Source organism: Equus przewalskii, chromosome 1 (assembly GCF_037783145.1).
Source record: "Equus przewalskii isolate Varuska chromosome 1, EquPr2, whole genome shotgun sequence".
Taxonomy (NCBI): domain Eukaryota; kingdom Metazoa; phylum Chordata; class Mammalia; order Perissodactyla; family Equidae; genus Equus; species Equus przewalskii.
The window spans coordinates 75515403-75532208 of NC_091831.1; positions in this window are offsets into that span (position 1 = coordinate 75515403).

The window sequence follows — 16806 nt, forward strand, 5'->3', positions numbered from 1 at the left end:
CTTATTGAACCACATACTTCCTTATTTCAAAGGGTATGTCCATTGTGTGCGGATGAACCAGCTCACTGGCTCCCCAACAGGGTCTGATCTCTGTAACAGTGGCTAGAGCTGCCGTGGTAGTGTAGACTCAGGACTCTAGGATAGGAGACTCTTAGGTTCTGGGTTGGGACAGTCTCTCAGTTGAATTTGCTTGGTATACCCATGTGGAATTGTGTGTGGTGGAAGAGGCCCTAGTAAGAGTTAGTAAGTTTGTCTCCTCATTTTTGGAACAAATATTTGTTAAATTTTGTCCAGAGTGTGTTAAGGCAGTTGTCTTTGATTTCTGTTGCTTTGCCATCTAACTTCTCATAATAACGCCCAGTTTTCTTTTGGATAACCACTGTTCCCACTCTCGGTCCATGCCATTTGGTGGTAGCAACATCACCCCTGAGTCCTGACTCCAGGGGTTGGCATGTGACCCAGTAATAGCCTTTCAGAAGATTGCTGAATGAGCCAGTGAGCCTAGGAGATGTGTGGGACCTTTGCTGTGACAGTTGGGAGATGAGTCTTTAAATAACTAGCCCCAGATCACACAGGTGGTACGTGGTGGAAGAAACGAGCAGAGTGAAACGTTCAGGAGGACCACATCATAGAGAGCCTTGAATGCCAGACAAAAGCATTTGAAATGAATTTTCAGGCAACAGGAAGCCAAGAAGCTAGTTTTTGCAAAGTGGCATATGAAAATTGATGTTTTTGGAGGATTAACGTGGCAGCTGTGCGTAGGATAGAATGGAGCAAGGAGAGAATGCAGGCCAAGAGACCATTTAATCTTTACACTACACTGTAATTTATTACAGAGCTGAATTCACGTCCTTGCCCAAATGTGAGGGAGACTTATATCTGAAAATTTAAAATGTTCTTTTGTTGCCTTTTTAAGCATTCATTGTCTCACGTGAATTGATTGCCTTGTAGATTTGCAGATATGTATAAAAATGATGTATTCCAAAATGTTAACAGAGGGACTAAAAACTTAAATAAATAAAATAATATTTTTGCTGATTTGAATCTTGTTCGACAGGGGGACAACATTCTGGTGCATATATTTAAGCGTGAATAGTTCTTAAAGGCTCCTCTACTCACTTACGCAGTGCCCTTCCACGTACCGGAGATTACATCTCTCTTGCCTACTCCTACCAGCTTACTTTGAATTATTTACCCATTAAGTTGCATGAGCTAGAAAACCACAGTTTTGGTGCTTTTGGTTTCCCACAGAGAATGGCACAGTGTGGGTGATTCTCAGTATGATACATTGCTAAAAACACTTCGAATGCCATGGGTGGGGAGTGGGAGATGCGGAGAAGAAAAAAGAGACGGGCAGAAAAGGTGCGGCTGTGCAGCAAGCACTTTTATTCTAGAAATCCTCCTCCAGCCTCTGGTTCCTCATTCAGCACTCACAGGTGTGTCCTGATGCCTTGATCTTAGATGCTGTCATACTGAGCGTCATTTCTAGCTGCTTTCTCAGTGAATATCTTTATATATAACAATTTATTTCCTGCTCCAGATTTGGAGAGAAAAATCTGTTCAAACAGATGAACTTTATATATTAAAACTTGAACCCCAACTAAATAAAGTCAGCTGGAGGAGATTTTGTTTTGTTTTTCTGTTAGGAGAAAAGGGCAATGAGAAGAAAATCCGGTGTTATCAGTGACGGAGTAAACATTGCATAGTTGGCACATGAGAGCCCCATTTCCTGGGCTCTGCAGCCCCAGAACGCAGGAAACAGGCTCAGGTTGGTGACTAGACCATCGCCAATCTTTAAAAAAATTAATTTAACCAATTGTCATTCAGAATTTATTCTGAGCTAAGACAGAAAGGTGGGCTTAGATCCAAGTGAGTCAACTGAGAAACTATTAGAATCATTGAAGTGAGTCTAAAGGAGGGAGAAAGCTCGATGTGTCAGACACCAACAGCTTTCTCATATATCGACAAAAACCGACTGCGAAAAAAATGTCCTGTTTACAGTGGCAAATAAAGCTATAAAGTAACTAGGAATAAATTCACTAAAACTACAAAGCTTTGCTGAAAAACATAAAAATAAATCTGACTAAATAGAGAGCTATACCAGGATAATAGATAAGAAGCCTCAACACTGTAAAAATAGTCATGATTTCCTAGTTAATCTATAGATTCAATACAACCCAATCAAACTAACAAGATTTTCTTGAAACATCAAACTGGTTACAAATTCATACGGAAGGGTGAATTCAAGATAATTTTGAAAAATAATAACAAAGAGAGGGGATTTGCCCTACAAGATATTATGAAGTAACAGTAATTAAAACAGTGAGTATTGGTATAAAAAAAGTAAAAAAGGATTAATGGAACAGAAAAAAATTCAACACCCACACTCATGTATCCTTTCGGAACTTGCTATATGATAGAGATGGTTAAATGACAAAAAGATGGACAGTTCAAAAATAGTATTGGGATATGTTGCTATATACTTGAATAATGCAATTTATATCCCCACCTCACCCTATACTCAGAAGTAAGCTTCAAATAGATTAACTATCTAACTGCAAAACATTTAACCTTAAAATTATTCAGAGAGAATGTAAGAGAATCTCTTAATAACTTCAGTGAACAGGAAAGGCTTTCATAAGGCAAAATATCAAAAGACTTAGAAAAAAATCTGATAAACCCAAAAAAGATAAAAGTTTTATTTCTATGCCACAAGACAATAGAAAATTATAAAACAAGACAAAAATTATATATATGAAATATTCTATCCTACAATTATAAAATATAAAAAGTAATTATAAAATATTTATATTTGTAATTATAAGATAGAATATTATATAATATATAATTTATATATAAAACAAAAGATTAGTATCTAAATTTTTAAGCACTTATTTAAATAAAATATGATGAAAAATAATTCGGTATAAAGTTAGGCAAAGACTAAACAGAAAATTCCTAAAAGAAACAAAAATGACCAATAAAAATATTAAAATGTACTCAACCTCACTAAAAATGAGAGAAATGCAAATTAAAACAATAATGAGCTAGCAGACTGGCAAAAATCTAAAAGCTTGCCAATATCAAATATTGGCAAGATTGTGGAGAAACAGTCTTCATACACTGTAGGAGTATAAATTGATATGGCCACATTGGAGAGCCATTTGAACTATGTACTTCCCTAAAGGAACTCACATATGGTACGAGGAGTCATGCATCAGAATGTTGGTTGCAGCATTGTCTGTAAGAGCAAAGATCAGAAACAACCCTAATGTCCATCAATAGGAGAATGGATGAATATGCTGTAATAATCATGCAATGGAATATCTTATAGAAAGTTATAAAAAAAAAGCTCAAAGACATTTTAAATGAAAAAAAATAAGTTGCAGAATGATATGAGAGGGAGACATAAACCAATGTATATATTTTCTATTACTACATATAAAATTTTTTTCAGTGGATACATGTCAACTTTGCCTTGCAGCCAAGACAGAGTAACAGGAGCCAGATTTACCCTGCTGCCTGAAACAATAACAACAAAAAAACCCCGACAAAATATATGCAACAACAGTTTTTAAGGCACTGCACATCAGGCGAAGAAGGACCGTGACCCCTTAGAGCTAGAATATAAACGAGGTGATTGCTACGATCCCTGCTTACTGCCTTGAGAGAATTTCCAGTTAGTGCAGAGAAAGGGAACCAGGCAAAGCCTGATGGACTCCCTGATTTGAAGAGATGTAGGTGAAAGTGGGAGGAGACCAAGGCAGCTGGAAGTCACAGGACAGAGTGCTGTAAAGACTTCACAGAAAGGTTCCTGGAGATCCATAGAATGTTCTCCTTGACTACTAAGCATAACACTTACTGATGGGTGCACTCATGTTGGAAATTACCCAAGGCTGGGGAAGGGAGGATTAGAGGGAACAGCACCTGGTCCTCACTCAGGGCCAACAATAGTGCTTGTTCCCACCAACCAGACTGAAAAAAACCCTTATAATTCGTGGGCGTTTGATAGAGTGCACAGAAGGGTCTTGCCTCAGTGGTGGGGAATAATTAGCCCTAGACTGAGCAAGCACTAGCCCAGTTCCATCTAACAAATCTTAAAAACAAGACCCAAAAGAATCCAACTCTTTTCAAGTAACTTGCTGCGTCCCAAGAAGCTTGAGAAGATTTATAGAAATACAAAAATATCCACTGCTCAACAAGGTAAGTGCACAATGTCTAGGATACAAAGATTACCAGGCTTGCAAGAAGTGGGAAAATATAGGCTGATAATGAGGAGAAACAGTGGTCAATTGAAACCGATCCAGAATTAACAGAGAATTACATTAAACTTTTATTTTAACTGTATTCCATAGGTTCAACAAGCTAAGGAGAGACGTGGAAAATATTCAAAAACCCAAAATAGAATTTTCAGAGATTAAAACTGTAATACCTGAGACAAAAAATGGGATTAATAGAAAGCAAGATGTTGTGGAAGAAATGATTAGTGACTTGAAGACTTAGCAATTAAAAGTTTCAAAAATTAAACTCAGAAAAAAAATTTTTAAGTGAAAAATAAGAGAACCATGGGACAACTTCAAGTCCCCGAATACACATATAACTGAAATCCCTGAAACGGAAAGAGGGAGGGGGACCAAAAGATGTTTGAAGAAATAATGGCTTATTGGGAAAATAAAGTTTTCCAGATTTGATGAAAACCTTAAACCCACAGATTCAAAAAGCTCAATGAACCCCAAGAATGAGAAACATGAAAACAACTTCACCAAGGCACAGCATAGTCAACATGCTTAAAGCCATGAAGAAGACAAAATCTTAAAACAGTCATAGGAAAAAAGACACAATAGAGAGGGAGGAAAATAAGGATGACAACAGATTTCTCATCTGGGTTAAGCAGAAATTTCTTAGGTAGAATACCAAAAACACAATACTATAAGAAAAAAAATTGAAAAATTGGACTTCATCAAATTTTAAAACTCTTGCTTTTCTAGAGAAACTGTTAGAATAATGGAAAGACCAACCGCGACTGGGAGAAAATATTTGCAAAGCATGTATTTGACAAAGGACTTTTATCCAAAATATAAAAAGAACCCTCAACACTTAATTATAAGGAAACAAACAATCCAATAAAAATGGACAAAACATTCAAAGAAACAATTCACCAAAGAAGATGGCAAATAAGCTTTTGACTGGATGCCCACACCAATAGTCTTTTGGGAAACTCTGATTAAAACCATAATGCGGGGCTGGCCCCGTGGCCGAGTGGTTAAGTTCGTGCTTTCCGCTGCAGGCGGCCCAGTGTTTCGTTGGTTCGAATCCTGGGCGCGGACATGGCACTGCTCATCAAACCACGCTGAGGCAGCGTCCCACATGCCGCAACTAGAAGGACCCACAACGAAGAATACACAACTATGTACTGGGGGGCTTTGGGGAGAAAAAGGAAAAAAATAAAATCTTTAAAAAAAAAAAAAAACCATAATGCGATATTACTTAACACCTGTTACAATGGCTACAATTTAAAGACTGACCATATTGAGAGTTAGCAAGGATGTGGAGGAGCTGGAACTCTCAGACCCTGGTCGTTGCAGTGCTAAGGGTTACGACCTCTTTGGAAAACCATTTGGCAATTTCTTAAAAATTTAAATATACACCTAACATCTGATCTTGCTAGTCTATGTATTTATCCAAGTTTTTAGAAAGCACATGTCCGTACAAAGACTTGTACACAAATGTCCACTGCAGCTTTATTTATAATAGCTTCAAACTAGGAAAAACCCAAATGTCCATCAACAGGTAAATGGGTACAAAAATTGTGGTATATCTTTACAATGGAATATGACTCAGCAATAAAATGAATGAACTATTGATACACATAACAACATAGGGGAATCTCAAAATCCAGGCATAGCTCAGAGATATTGCAGGTTCTGTTCCAGACCACCCCAATAAAGCTAATATCACAGTAAAATGAGTCACATGAGTTTCTTGGTTTCCCAGTGCCTATAAAAGTTATGTTTCCACTATACTCCATTAAGTGTGCAATAGCATTATGTCTAGAAAATATACACACCTAAATTAAAAAATATTTTATTGCTAAAACATGCTAACCGTCATGAGCATTCAGTGAGTCATAATCTTTTTGCTGGTGGAGGGTCTTGTCTCAATGTTGATGGCTGCTGACTGATCAGGGTGGTGGTAGCTGAAGGTTGGCGGGGCCGTGGCAATTTTGTGAAATAAGACAACAGTGAAGTTTGCTGCATCAATTGATTCTTCCTTCCACAAATTTCTCCATAGCATGCGATGCTATTTGATAGCATTTTGCCCACAGTAGAACTTCTTTCAAAATTGGAGCCCATTTGCTACTGCTGCTTTATCATCTAAGTTTATGTAATATTCCAGGTTCTTTGTTGTCATTTCAACAATCGTCGTAGTATCTTTACCGAGAGTAGATGCCATCTCAAGAAACCACTTTCTTTGCTCATCCATAAGAAACGACTCCCCATCCGTTAAAATTTTGTGATGATATTGCAGCGATTCAGTTACATCTTCAGGTTCCGCTTCTAATTCTGGTTCTCTCGCTGTTTCCACCACATCTGCTGTTGCTTCCTCCACTGAAGTCTTGAACCCCTCAAAGTCATCCATGAGGGCTAGAAGCAACTTCTTCCAAACTCCTATTAATGTTTATATTTTGATGTCTTTCCATGAATCATGAATGTTCTCAATGGCATCTAGAATGGTGACTCTTTTCCAGAAGGTTTTCAGTTTACTTTGCACAGATCCATCAGAGGAATCACCATCTATGGTAGCTAGAGCCTTATAAAATGTATTTCTTAAGTAGTCTTCAAAGTCAAAATCACTCCTTAATCCATGGGCTGCGGAATGGATGTTGTGTTAGCAGGCATGAAAACATTCATCTTGTACATCTCTATCAGAGCTCGTGGGTGATCAGGTGCATTGTCAATAAGCAGTAATATTTTGAAAGGAGTCTTCTTTTCTCAGCAGTACTTCTCAATAGTGGGCTTAAAATATTCAGTAAACCAGGTTGTAAACAGATGTGCTGTCATCCAGGCTTTGTTGTTCCATTTATAGAGCACAGGCAGAGTAGATTTAGCAATTTTTAAAGGCCCTAGGATTTTTGGAATGGTAAATGAGTATTGGCTTCAACTTAAAGTCACCAGCTGCATTAGCCCCTAACAAGAGAGTCGGCCCGTGCTTTTAAGCTTTGAAGTCAGGCATTGACTTCTCTCTACCTATGAAAGTCCTAGATGGCATCTTCTTCCAATGTAAGGTTTCATTTACACTGAAAATCTGTTGTTTGGTGTAGTCACCCTCATTAATTATCTTAGCTAGATGTTCTGGGTAACTTGCTGCAGCTTCTACACCAGCACTTGCTGCTTCCCCTTGCACTTTTATGTTGTGGAGACGACTTCTTTCCCTAAACCTCATGAACCAACCTCTGCTAGCTTCAGACTATTCTTCTGCAGCTTCCTCACCTCTCCCAGCCTTCACAGAATTGAAGAAAGTCAGGGCCTTGCTCTGGATGAGGCTTTGGCTTAAGGGAATGTTGTGACTGGTTTGGTCTTCTATCCAGACCACCAAAACTTTCCCCATATCAGAAATAAGGCTGTTTCACTTTCTTATCATTTGTGTGTTCACTAGAGTAGCACTTTTAATTTCCTTCAGAACTTTTCCTTTGCATTCACAATGTGGCTAATTGTTTGGCTGAAGAGGCCTAGCTTTTGGCCTGTCTTGGCTTTCTACGTGCCTTCCTCACTAAGCTTCATCATTTCTAGCCTTTGATTTAAATTGAGAGACATGTGACTATTTCTTTCACTTGAACACTTAGAGGCCATTGTAGGGTTATTGGTTGGCCTAACTTCAATATTATTGTGTCTCAGGGAACAGGGAGGCCCAAGGAAAGGGAGATAGACCAGGGAACAGTTGATCAGTGGAGCAGTCAGAATACACACAATGTTTATCCATTAATTTCACCGTCTTATATGGGCGCAGTTCATGGTGCCCCAAAGCAATTACAATAGTAACATCAAAGATGACTGATCACCATAACAAATATAACAATAATGAAAAAGTTTGAAATATTGCAAGAGTTATCAAAACATGACACAGACATGAAGTGAGCAGATGTTGTTGGAAAAACAGCGCTGATAGACTTGCTCCATGCAGGGTTGCCCAAACCTGCAATTTATAAAAAACTCAATGTCTGCAGAGTACAATAAAATGAGCTATGCCTGTAGTTACATCGAGAAAGGCCAAGTAAAAAAAAAAGAGTAGATACTATATGACTCTATTTATAAAAACCTATTGAAATGCAGACTCATCTGTAATGACAGAAAGCTGACCAGTGGTGCCTGGGATGAAGGATGGGGAGAGAAGAATGACTACAAAGGGAAATGAGTAAACTTTTGGGGATAATGGATATGTTCACCACATAGAGCTTGTGGAAATGGTTTCATAGGTATATACATATGTCAAAACTTATACTTTAAATATATGCAGTTGGTTGTATGACAATTACACCTCAATGAAGCTGTTTTTCTTTAAAGAATGGATACATACCAAACTCATAACAATGGCTAATAATGGCTGTCTGGGCAATGGGGGGAGGACCAGGATTGGGAGAGAGTAATGCTTAAAGGAGACTAGGTTTTTCTGTAATGTTCTAACTTTGTTTATGAGTATTTATTTGTGTATATCTTATTTAATTAAAAACTTTTAAATAGAAAATTTAGAAGAGATTTTCAAAAAGGTGTCTGCTTAATAATATCAGTCTTGACTTGCTCCCCCCTCAAACACTGTTTCACAGACTGATCTGTTTGCAAAGATTTAGTCACCCAAGAAATTTCCCTCCATTATCCTCATTTTCCAGACTATGAAATGTTCAAATAAATATGGAAGTAATAATTGATTTTTTTAATCCATTCTACAGAATAAGTGGAGGTTAGCATATTTGAAGTGATTTGAGACTTTTCCTATGTGAGATTACACCATTAGCATTTCACTCCTTTGTGTCACACTATTTTGATCCCCTTAAAATGCAAATAGTCTTATGTTATTTTCAATTATTTTTATCCAATCAGGTTTTCTCTGGGGAACATGGGAACTTTATGAAGGAAGGAAATAATGAAGAGGAGCAAGGAGATGGAAGTGCACGGAAAGGGAAGGTAGGGGGCACCAAAGGCAAAGGAGAGCGCATAGGACCTGTGCATGAAACACCACAAACCAGCAAGGCACATCTGCAACACAGCAGTTTCAGGGGAAGACACTTGTCAATTTTCATCAGTAAGTTACACTTGGCACTGTTAGCATGGAGAGAAGTTTAATTCAGGTGAAACAAAGGGGAAATTTAAGTTGCACAATGTAGAATCTAATTTCTCATAGGTCAACAGAAGCTAATTGACCTTTCTCTTTTGATCATTAAGAACTTGCACTTTAGAAATGCCCATCACCAGTGTTTCAGTAAAAATGCTCCCAGTTTCAGGACTACTTATTTCTTTTGTAGAGAGAGGGGATTGTGACTCTAGTTATTTCAAAAGGCCACTTGCGATGATGCTCAGAAATTTTCCACTTCAATCAGTGCAAAGACTTGAAGCTCTGGAAAGAGGACTAACCCCCGTCTCTCTCCCCTACCTGCCCTCTCTCCACCAAAAGATCCAACCACTTATGACTAATATAGTCATTTTTTTAAATAGAGTTTGGGATTGAGGATTATGGACATAAATTTGGGGTATAAGAAGAAAATAATCCAAAAGAAGAATAATTTTAAGTACACAAAGAATAATTTTAAGTACTTAAGTATAAGTAAGAAAGAAGGGAAAAGTAGTACCCCAAAATGTTTCATGATAGTAGAGTGGTTGAATTATGGTACATAAATGATGATCACAAAAGTAAATCAAGACAACAATAAAATAGTTACTTTTCTTTCAAATACTTAAAACTTTATAGTGGCCAGCATGTAAGGAGCTTGGAAGTCGTCATTCCTTCCTTACAAGTAAAAAGCTCAAGGAACTGAAAAATCAACAGTTCTTCTTAGATCTGTCAGAAGAGTGATGTCAGAGCTCAAACTGCTGCCCTCAAAATTGAAGAGACCAACAGGCCGATCCAGAGAATCACAACTTACCGAAACAGAAACCCACAAGCAGAAACTCTCACGGGAACCAGTGCCGGGGAGAAAAACCTGAACTGTAACTGATGAACTCCTGAGGGCTGAGTATGGACAAGTCTGAGAGATAAAAACTCCAGGAGGGCTGCCAAACTTTTGTGTTTTACCTCCAGGAGTTTGACCAGGTTCTCACAGTGACTATCAGCAGGCAGAGGAGAAAAGGAACCATTTTGAAATACACAGAGCATTCTGTTCTTGACAAGGCCTGCCCTCCAGAGAAACTATTTTACCAAAGCCTGAACTGTTGGGTTTTATCAGAACCTAACCAATCTGGAGAAAGGAAATGCCCAACTCCAGCCAGCTCTAGCCTTCCACATGTGGGAAAGGAAACACCCACCTCCGACATGCTCTAGCAATCCTGTCCCACCCAAGGGGGCGAGGGGACTGGGCAGCGTTTGTGAAGGTCACAGTCCAGAGGCACAGGCTCACTAAAAGACTGAGACCGAATCCTGGGACAATAGAATGCTTCCCCGCCCCTCATACCTCACAGCACGTTACTAAAGGCCTGTTTACTGCAGTTCCTTTTACCCAGTGCATAATGTCTGGCTGTCAAGAAGAAATTAAAAGACACACTAAATGCAAACAACACAGTTTGAAGAGACAGAACAAGCATCAGAACCAGTCCCAAATAATGCAAGGATGTTTGAATTACCAGGCAGGGAATTGAAAATAACTGTGATTAACATGCTAAGGGCTCTAATGGATAAAATAGCATGCAAGAACTGATGGGCAATGTAGGCAGACAGATGGGAATTCTCAGAAAGAATCAGAAAGAAATGCTAGTGATAAAAAATACTATAACAGAAAAGAAGAAAGCCTTTGGCTGGCTCATTAGTAGAGTGAACATGGCTGACGAAAAAATCTCAGAGTTTGAGAATACATCAATTGAAACTTCCAAAATAAAAATGCAAAGGGAAAGAAGACTGAAAAAAGAAGTGGAACAAAATATCCAAGAACTGTGGAACAATTACAAAAGGCTTAACACACATGTGTTGGGAATATCAGAAGAAGAAAGAGAGAAAAGAAGAGAAGAAATTTTTTGTTTGTTTCATTTATTTATTTATTTATTTATTTTGAGGAAGATTAGCCCTGAGCTAACATCTGCTGCCAATCCTCCTCTTTTTGCTGAGGAAGACTGGCCCTGAGCTAACATCCGTGCCCATCTTCCTCTACTTTCTTTGTGGGATGCCTACCACAGCATGGCTTGCCAAGTGGTGCCACGTCTGCACCCAGGATCCAAACCAGTGAACCCCAGGCCGCTGAGGTGGAATGTGCGCACTTAACCGCTGTGCCACTGGGCCGGCCCCAAGAAGAAACGTTTTAAGTGATAGTGACTGAGAATTTTCCCAGATTAATGTCAGACACCACAGATCCAGGAGGCTCAGAGAATACCAAGGAGGACAAAGGCCAAAAAAAAAAAAAAAAGAAAGGAAAAAACAACCCCCAAACCCTATACTTAGGCATATCATATTCAAACTTAAGAAAGCAACAATAAAGAAAAGAATCTTTAAATGAGCCAGAGAATAAGAACACCTTACCTATAGAAAAGTAAAGATAGGAATTACATCCAACTTCTGCTCAGAAACCATACAAGCAAGAAGGAAGTGGAGTGAAATATTTAAAGTGTTGAGAGAATCGAACTCACCAAACTAGAACCCTGCACCCTGTGAACTGATCCTTCAAAAATGAAGGAGAAATAAAGACTTTCTCAAACAAACAAAAATTGAGAGAATTTGTTGCCGGTAGACCTGCCTTACAAGAAATGTTGAAAGAAGTTCTTTAGAGAAAAGGAAAATAATATAGGTCAGAAACTCAGATCTGCATAAAGAAAGGAAGAGTATCAAAGAAGCAATAAGTGAAAGTAAAGTAAGAAGTTTTATTTTTATTATTTTTAGTTCATCTAACAGAGAGTAGTTTGTTCAAAATAATAATAGCAACAATGTATTCAATTATGTATACTTATGTACATAAGTATGTTCATGTATGCTTCACAGGTATAAGTGAAATGAATGACAGCAGTGATACAAGAGATGGGAGGGAGGAATTAGGATTGTTATTCTAAAGTATCTGCACTACCCATGAACTGGTATAATGTGATATGAAAGTGAATTTGTATTAGTTATGAATCTATATTGCAAACCCTAGGGCCACCACTAAAAAAACTAAAATAAAAAAAGTAGTATAACTGATAAGCTAAGAAAGAAGAGAATATGGAATCATATAAAATGCTCAATTAAAAGTACAAAAGGAGAAAAATAGTGAAAGACAAAAACAGGAACAAACAAGGGCAACAAATAGAAAACAGTAAAAAATACAGTAGATATTAATCCAACTATATCAATAATCATTTTAAATGTTAATTGAGTAGATACACCAACTAAAAGACAGAGATTGTCTTCCTCAAGCAAAAAAAGAGCAAAATTGGAAACAGATGTTAGCTTAGGGCTAATCTTCCTCAAGCACACACACACACACACAAAGACAGAGATTTTCAGACAGAGTGTATCAAAAAACAAGATCCAGCTATATGTTGTCTACAAGAAACCCTCTTTAAATGTGAGAGAGAGTCCAAAATCTCTTTAACAGAAATGGACAGATCCAGTAGAAAGTTTTTAAGGACGTAATTGAACTCAACAGCACCATCAGTCAACTGGATATAATTGACATCTATCAACTACTTCACTCAATGACAGCAGAATACACATTCTTGATAAAGAACATCTACAAAAAACCTACAACTAACATTATACTTAATGATGAGAAACTAGAAGCTTTTATGCTAAGATCAGAAACAAGGCAAGGATGTCCCTTCTCACCATTTCTTTTCAACATCATATTGGAAGTCCTAGAAAATGCAACAAGACAAGAAAAGGAAGAAATGAAACTGTCTTTGTTTGCAAATGACATTACCATCTATGTAGAAAATCTGAAAGATTTGACAGAAAAACTCCTGGAACTAATAAATGATTGCTGCAAGGTTGCAGGATATAAGGTTAACATACAAAAGTCAATCACTTTTACACCAGTAATGAACGAGTGGAATTTGAAATTAAAAATACATTTATATTAGAACCCCCCAAAATGAAATACTTAAGTATACATCTAACAAAATATGTATAAGATCCATATGGAGGAAAACTGTAAAACCCAGATGAAAGAAATCAAAGAAGAACTAATTAAATGAAGAGATATTCCATGTTCATGGACAGGAAAACAATATTGTCAAGATATCAATTGTTCCCAACTTGATCTATAGATTCAATGCAATCCCAATCAAAATCCCAGCAAGCTATTTTATGGATATCAATAAATTGATTCTATAGTTTATAGGGAGAGGACAAAAACTCAGAAAAGCCAACACAATATTGAAGGAGAAGAACAAAGTCAGACTGATACTACCCAACTTCAAGACTTGCTGTACAGCTACAGTAATCAAGACAGTGTGGTATTGGCAAAAGAAGAGACAAATAGATGAATTAAATAGAATAGAGAGCCCAGAAATAGACCCACATAAATATACTGTCAACTGATCTTTGACAAAGGAGCAAAGGCAACACAATAGAGCAAAGATAGTCTTTTCAAAAAATGGTGCTGGGACAACTTGACATTCACATGCAAAAAATGAATCTAGATTCAGACCTCGCACCATTCACAAAAATTAACTCAAAATGGATCATAGACCTAAATGTAAAATGCAGAACTATAAAACTAGAAGATAACATAGGAGAAAATCTAGATGATCTTGGGTATGGTCATGCATTTTTAGATACATCAAGGCATGACGTATGAAAGAAATAATTGATAAGCTGGACTTCATTAAAGTAAAAAACTTCTGCTTTGGGGCTGGCCCGGTGGTGTAGTGGTTAAGTTTGCATGCTCTGCTTCCCTGGCCTGGGATTCACAGGTTCAGGTTCCAGGTGCAGACCTACACACTACTCATCAAGTCATGCTGCAGCAGCATCCCACATACAAAATAGAGGAAGATAGGCACAGATGTTAGCTCAGGGCCAATCTTCCTCACCAAAACAAAAACAAAAAAACCTTCTGCCCCGCAAAATACACCATCAAAAGAATGAGAAGGCAAGCCAGAGACTGGGAGGAAATATTTGCAAGAAGCATATCTGATAAAGGCCTGTTATCCAAAATGTACAAAGAACTATTAAAATTCAACAATAAGAAAACAAACAACCGGACTTAAAAATGGGCAAAAGACCTGACCAGACACCTCACCAAAGAATATATACAGATGGTAAATAATCATATGAAAATATGCTCCACATCATATATCATTAGGAATTTCAAATTAAAACAACAATGAGATATTACTATACATCCATTAGAATGGCTAGAATGCAAAGCACTGACAACATCAAATACTGATTATGATGTGGGACAAGAAGAACTCTCATTCATTGCTGGTGGGAATGCAAAATGGTACAGCCACTTTGGAAGACAGTTTGGCAGTTTCTTATAAAACTAAACATACTCTTACCATATGATCTAGCAATCATGCTCCTTAGTATTTACCCAAATGAGTTGAAAATGATAAGTGCCCCAAACCTGCACACAGATGTTTATAGCTGCTTCATTCATAACTTCCAAAACTTGGAAGCAACCAAGATGTCCTTTAGTAAGTGAAGAGATAAATAAACTGTGGTACATCTGGAGAATGAAATATTATTTGGCAATGAAAATAAATAGCTATCAAACCATGAAAAGATATGGAGGAACCTTAAATGCGTATTGATAAATGAAAGAAATCAATCTGAAAAGGCTATATACTGTATGACTCCAACTATATGACATTCTGGAAAAGGCAAAACTATGGAGGCAGTAAAAAGATCAGTGGTTTCTAGGGGCTGGGGGGGAGGGTGGTATAAAAAGGCAAAGCACAGAGGATTTTTAGGGTAGTGAAACTACTCTGTATGATACCATAATGGTGGATACATATCATTGTACATGTGTCAAAACCCATAGAATGTGCAGTCATGCATTGCTTAATGCCAGTGATACGTTCTGAGAAACAAGTCATTAGGTGATTTCATCGTTGTGCAAATATAGAGTGTACTTATACAAACCTAGATGGTATAGCCTACTACACACCTAGGCTATATGGTACTCATCTTATGGGACCACCGTCATATATGTGGTCCATCATTGACCAAAATGTCGTTATGTGGTGCATGACTGTACACAACTAGGGTAAAACCTAATGTAAACTATGGACTTTGAGTCGTGAAGATGTGTCAATGTAGGTTCAGCAAATCCATCAAATGTACCACTGTGGTGAAGGATGTTGATAGTGGGGGAGGCTGTGTGTATGTGGGGAAAGTGAGTGAATGAGAAATTCCTGTACCTTCCGCTGAATTTTACTGTGAACCTAAAACTACTCTAAAAAATAAAATCTACTAGAAAAACAACCTTTATATTGCAAGACAATACAAAACAAGAATGAATATCAAGAGAGAAATAATGTTTATAAACAGGGACAAAGAGCTTGAGTAAGGCATACCTAGGGATTTTTGGTTGTACATTTGTAGAACGGTCACACCATCATTAGCAATTGTTTATCTATCTGAAGCAGAGGTAACATAAATAAATAATAAAAAAAATTAAAAAAAAAACCATTTAAAATGAGAATACCATCTATGGGTTCTTAAGAAACATGTTCTTAAGGAACAAAGTTATTTTACATCCAATGCTTCTTGGCTTTACAAAGGCTGTGGGAAATGAAGGGACACAATTTAAATTCAGCTTTATGATTTTCAAAGATCAGATAATATGTCCTTCTACCAAGAAGGACTCTCCAAGTAATGAAGAAATGACTATGGTAGCAGAAGATGGAAAAGGCTACTTCCCCTTCAGTTCACACTCTCTGGGGCCCCGGCACTTAGTAGAACTCAATAACTATTTGATGAGTGGCAAATAGTATTATCTTAGACTCCAGAGAATTTCACTAAGGAGTCTTGGTATTCTAGCAATAAGTGAAGTTTGTGAACTTATTTTTTTAACATGTGAAAAATGTTTATACTGCAAATGCTTGCAAATAACTGTTTGAAGCTTTTGGTGAGAATTTTTAATCAGCAGAGAGGGTCAAAATGACAAAGTTCCCAGACTTGCCTAACAAATCTTAAAAACAAGAACTGAAAGATCCTACTATTTCCGAGAACAACACACAGAAGATCTGTAGGAATACAAAAATGTCCAGTACTCAAGAAGGTAAAATCACAATGGCTGACACCCAAACAAAGATTGCCATGCATGCAAAATAAGCAGGAATACATGACCCAGGATGAGAGAGTAATCAATCATAACTATTACAGAACTGACACAAATATTAGAATTATATCCATTACATTTAGAATTATATATATATTTTTTTTTTTTTTTGAGGAAGATTAGCCCTGAGCTAACTGCTGCCAATCCTCCTCTTTTTGCTGAGGAAGACTGGCCCTGAGCTAACATCCGTGCCCATCTTCCTCTACTTTATATGTGGGACGTCTACCACAGCATGGCTTGCCAAGTGGTGCCATGTCCACACCCGGAATCCGAACTGATGAACCCCAGGCTGCTGAAGCAGAATGTGTGCACTTAACCACTGCACCACTGGGCTGGCCCCTAGAATTATA